Raw genomic sequence first — 6,000 nt, 5'->3', positions numbered from 1 at the left:
TGCAGTACCGAGTTGGGTCGTTGGCGGCGAGCCACTGCGCATGCGCTCTCGAGGCGCGGTCGCCCCGAGTGGTGGGGAGAAGGCGCAGGTGGAAGCCCGCAAAAAATCCCACGAAACCGGCAGCAAAACTACAGCTGGTGCCGCGCTGCGCGGTCTGCGGCTGCAGCAAGGACCACGTTACACCGCACGCGCCCCAGAGCAACGCGGCTTCCCGGCAACTAAGTCCCGAAAAACTACACCTCCCGTCATGCACTGGCAAATACGGCACGGCAGCCCGGCATCCGAGTGCCGAAAGACTACACCTCCCGGCATGCTCCGGCGAGCCGTCATGGTCGAGCAGAAGCTGCGTTCCGCAGGACTGCGGCTCTCGGCAGCCCTCCCTTGCTGTCTGACCTCCGGGGACAGCGCTCCCCCTCCGCCGAGCGCGCAGCGCAGACCCGCGCTCCCCAGCGTGGTTCCAGACAGCCCCTGCCGCCGGCTTGGACGCGACGGGGCAGCCCCGCCGCTCCCTGTCTCCGACACGCACATCGCCGTCCCGGGCGCCCCCGCTGGCACGGCCGCGCTCCTGGCGGCTTTCCCCGGGACCCGCCGGTCCATGGCCCGGCCCGCGCTCACCTTGTCACTCGGCGACCGTTCCACTCCTCCGTTCTCCCACACTGGCCCCTCCACGGCCACCCGGGGCAGGGCAGCACCAGCCCCTCCAGCAGCACCCACCCCTTTACAGGGAGGGGCCGTCGCCATCAGCCTCACTGCCCGCACCTGGGGCTCCTCCAGCCCCGGCCTACAGCCGGAGCCCGCCAGGAATTGGGGGGCAGCGCCTGACCCCCACACTGCATCACCTCCTCCCCTTCACATCCCCTGGCCCAATGCAAAGGGAGCAGAAACGCAGCCATGAAATCAAAGGGAATGGCGAGCGTTTATTCAGTCACACACATAACAAGTCTGAGCAGGTACATCACCACTGGCATTCTCCACAGCATGCCACATTAGCAGTAATAAAAAAGCCAACATACCATGCTTGTTGCTAGCTCTGATGACAGTATCAATGCTACTCATTTTTGTGAGTTGGTTCCATGTGCTACACAGTAAGAAAATCACTTTTACGCACAAATACCTCTGTAGTTGGAAAACAGCAGAAAAAAAAAATAGAGCTATGGGGAGGAGAGGCAGTCTTGTATCTTAGCTGGATGAATAATATTTTAAAGAACTTGAGTCTCCTCTACAATGTGAAAATCTAGGTCAAAGACCAGTAAAAGGGAGGGTGGGTGATGGACAGCAGGCGGTGGACTTTCACTTTTGTAAGCCAGGTAAAGTAGTATCTAAAGTTAATGAAAAATGCCACAGGGACAGGCCAAGTGTAATTTCAGAACATGATACACGCCAAACAACCCTGCTGGTTTTCAAAAACTATCTAAAATTGATCATTATAACTGCTTGTAAGTAGCTTTGCAAAGGACAAAATCATGCAAACACTGTCAAGCATGGTGCAGAGAAAAAAAAAGAGAAAAAACTGACAGAAAAGAGGGAAGTAACAGCTTCATAGTAGAGTAGACAGGACAGCCATAGACCTAGTACTGGGTATATTCCTTATTCTAACAGAGTTGCTTCTTTCGTATGTGAACACAAGCTGTGACTTTTTCTTCTTGTCACATTAGACAGGGTAGAAGAGAGGAGAAAAGGTGGAGAGAAGGGCAGAGGGAGAAGAGAAGGCAGATGTTTTCTGAAACATACAGAGAGCAAAGTTGATTGTATAGACTGTATCAGAGCAAGCAGAGCAGTGTGCCTATAATTCTAGTAAGGAAAAAACACATTTCATTTAACAAATGTGAATTTAACATGACACTTCAGGAAAACCTGTTACTTCACCCCCGTACACAAAACCTAGTACAAGGAGAATGGCACCTAAAGCTATGAAAAGGAAAGCCTTTATGACGATGTTAGTGGAAGAGTAACAGAAAAAGTTTCCCTGCGCCACCAAGTTCCCACACAGGCCTTGAACAGAGATAAGGAGTTGCTTCACGGTTACAGAATGGACTGTTAACTTAGTGTATTCAGTAAAAATAGATATTCAAGTATATTTAAATCTATTACCATTGCCTGCAGCCCTTAGTACTACTACCATGATCCACGCAATAATTTTTGCACTAACCTTTTACGTATTATGATCTTCTCCACTAACAGGAATATACAGATAGATATAGATATAGATTAGATATAGATATATAGTGTGTATATATATACAGATGCACATATCTATCTCCATATGTACAATGTGGATCCTTCCAGCAGCTGGGCTCAAACACTCAGTCTGCCCAGTAACTGCTAGTGGATCCCAGTCTCCCCAGTTGCTGCCATCTGGGCATCTGAGTCCCTAAGGCTACAGCCCCACTCCAGTTGCTGGTACAGACCATCACACAGATGCGCACATGCACACAGAGCTGTCCAGGACTCCCCTCATCCGTCCGATAGCCAGCTCCTCCCATGGTCTCGCCCTTAGAGATCCCCTTGCTCCCAGGGCATTTCACCTATTCACCAGCTGGTCTGCTTTGATCTTTTCTAACAATCACATGCTCACTTGCGCTTGCTCCAGCCACTGCACCACAGACACATGGGCTTCCAATCCATGGTGGGGCTTCAGCTGCTTCAGTGAGATCATTTACTACACACACGTGCACACAGAAGAGAGCCCTCACCCAGGACAGAGCTGGGAAGGAATTTAAGAAGGAGATGGGACAGACTATGGTGATCAGGGCAGGGCCCAGCCAGGCAAGCATACTGACTAGCCAACTGCTCACATGACCCCATCTCTTTTTATCCCCTTGCCCCTCTAGTTTCCCACACTTGTTCCTTCCCTAACCACCTAGCTCCATCCCTTTGCCCACTTTTGGTTCCTCCCCTAAACATCCCATAATAAGCCTTGTGCAATCCCAAACTGCTCTTCCCCTACATCCCAAAATGTGTCCTACAGCCCTAGGCAGCAAGCCCCTTCTAAATCGAAAAGGTACCTGGTGTTTGACTCATCTTCACGGGTTTCACATCTGGACAAGGGCTCTCTGGGGATAGCCCAGGCAGCAGCCGCTGGAGGGTGTTCCTTCCTCCAAGACCCTAATTTGGTTTCCTGGTCTGACACCGTGCTCCTGTGCTCCTTTAGGCTTGGGGAAATGGGCCTTTGATGGGCTGAGGGCAGTAGCCAGGACAGGGTATTATTTGGGCTCTTCTACTGGTAACTGTGCCTCTGTTCTCCTTCATGGGTCTGCAGATAGCCCAACAACCGTTACATAGCCCAACAACCGTTACAGAAGCCACAAAGGAACTGAGGTACTTGGGTAGCTAACAGACATAATTAACTCACATTTTATTCACAGTTAGTTTATACTTTTTTTTTGTTGTTATCCATCATTGTTGTCTATTTTTAATAGCTCTTTTCAGTGTTTGACCATTGACCATTGGCTATAACAACAACCATGGCATCTCACAGGTTTTGTTTTGTCAGCTAAACAAACAGAGTTCATCTGCTGTTACATTTTCCATTTCCTTAGTAGAGCTTCTCTGTCATAGTTTCAATTAAATCTATTCCATCCTCCCAAACTATCATCACTCCACCTGCCTCTACAGTTATCGCACCATTTCTTTCACTGCTTTTCAATGTATACATTTTTTGCTGTTGTTCTTGGGGCTCTTTTTCTGTTCCAGCTTCTGTCATTGCTCTCACCCAAGTCCCTTCTTAGCTAAAGCTCAGAGCACTGCTCCGTCTTTATCCTTCTTACACAGACTGGACACATTTCATTGTTCTCTTCTTGACATATTCTCTGACATTGCATTTTCTGGCTGAATCATCAATTCCTATGTAATTGCTTCTTTTCCATATACCTTTCTGGGGACCACTTTGCAGAAAATATCTTCTTCCTTCATGTGACACATCTCCATGGGTCTCTGGCCTTGGTTCTCTTTTTGATTTTTCCATGATCTCTGTATGTTCTTATCTGCAAACAGATTCAGTGGACTAAAGTAAATCAATGCGGGCTCACAGATGAACCAAACTACTTTAGGTTTGCAGAAACCAGATCCTTAGCTCCTAACATTTCCTTTTTGATTCTGACTTGACTGCCTTACAGCTAAACCCAAACTTTCTATTTCCTCACTCCCACCTTCTCCAGCTAATTCCTCTCTTACTCGTGGTAGGTATCACCATCACTTCTGTGACCACCAGTGAGAGAGATGCTATAATCAATGTGGGTAATATATTGCAAGTGCTTCATTATGACAAAGCTTTTGCCCAAACACCATCGTGACTTGCCCTGTTCACTACGAAAAATGGGGCTTATTCTCCTCCTCTGTGCATCATCTCCTTATATGCTTGAAGACCAGAGGGGTCTCATCCCCATCCTTCTCCTACTAGACTTAGCTTCTATAGTCCACACGGAGACCTGGTACATCCTCCACCTATTGCCCTTCTTTCATTCAGTGTCATACATTAATCTTCTAATTCTGATGAGCCTTAAAATATAATCTCTCTGTACCATCTTTGGATTTGGTTTTTTGTTGCCTTTTTTTTTCCTCATGCTGTGCTTTTACTCTCACTATTCACAAAACAAAAACACTAGCCTCCTCAAAGCAGTTGCATTTTCTTTGTAACTCCTTGGATGTAATAAATTATATTAATCCTATGTCTTAAGAATCTTGATAACAGTTGGCTAATGATACTCTGAGCTTATTGTTTACTATCACAAATTAGCTTGTGGAGCATGTTTGAATGGTGTTCAGTGCCATTAAGTCCTGCTAGATGACATTGGTGACATGATTTGAATAAATAATATAAATATTAATAATATAAACACACTATTACTACTACTCATAATAAAGATTCAGAGACCCCAGCCATGCTTTTGCTGAGAAAACATTTTAAAAGTTAAATGATTTTCTAGCTTCAGCTTCCAGTCATTTGATTTGATGTTCTTCAGTCTGAGAAATTAAAGAATCCTCTGTGCTAGGATACAGAGAAAATGCACTTCCGTACTTCTAATCGGAAATCTCCTATAGGATAGTGCTGCCTCTCTTAACAATTGTGTCATTCTAAGAGGTTCTATAATTTTCACCATGATCCAAATTCTCTTCTTGTTTCCCACAAATGTGCTGCAACCTGCAAATAAGACCTACACTTTTCTATCCCAACTGATCTGTATTTATTATTATTTACTGCTCTGGTATTTGTTGTTATCTATAATCTTCATGCACAATGACTAGAAACCCCTGTTCAAATGAATGATAAAGATGTGGGAGACAACAGATTGTTGGAGCATCTGATCAGAAACACGTCTGAGAGGTTTCTGAATGTAACAGAGATTTAATGTGTGTTTAGTTTAGTTTATAGTTTTCTTAGGTTTATTATTCAGCTGGCGTATTTAATTTGTAAATTAGTATATAATGTTCTGAAATGGCAAGGCTCTTTACTAATTTTAGCTGAAGATCTCTAGCATATATTCTTAGACTAAAATCCCTTCTGAAAAATGCATATTTTCCTTTAAACATCCGTTTCCTAACAGATGAGAGAGCGAAGGCACAGACAAAAAACAGAGCTACTTTAATGCAGAAGTGACTGTCAGTCCATCTCCCTGTTCAGCCTCGCCAGTTCCTGCTGTCCACTTGCGTGTGCCTGCATGCCTGCCCGTGCACGCCTGTAACTGCACGTGCATGTCCAGATGTGCCCGTGAGCACGTGTGCCCGTGCCCGCCTTGCGCCCGCCGTGTGTGTGTGGGTGAGGCCGTGGAACAGGGCCCTGGCCAGAGGAAGGGCGCGTCCGGCCCAGCACCGCTGCCCGGGCAGGTGCCCAGCTGGAGGTGGCCCTGGGCAAGGACAGCCAGAGCCATCCGTCCCCCCGGACTGCTGCACTGCTCCCAGGCACGGCACCACTCTGCAGGTAACCGTGCACCCGTCCAGGGCTCCCTGGCACCACAGGCCCAGCACAGCTGACCACGGGGCCCTCAAAGGCCCAGACTGGGT

The sequence above is a fragment of the Chlamydotis macqueenii genome, chromosome 4, assembly GCF_036417535.1.
Source record: "Chlamydotis macqueenii isolate bChlMac1 chromosome 4, bChlMac1.mat, whole genome shotgun sequence".
In the NCBI taxonomy this organism is placed as follows: Eukaryota; Metazoa; Chordata; class Aves; order Otidiformes; family Otididae; genus Chlamydotis; species Chlamydotis macqueenii.
This window is presented reverse-complemented; position numbering follows the sequence as displayed.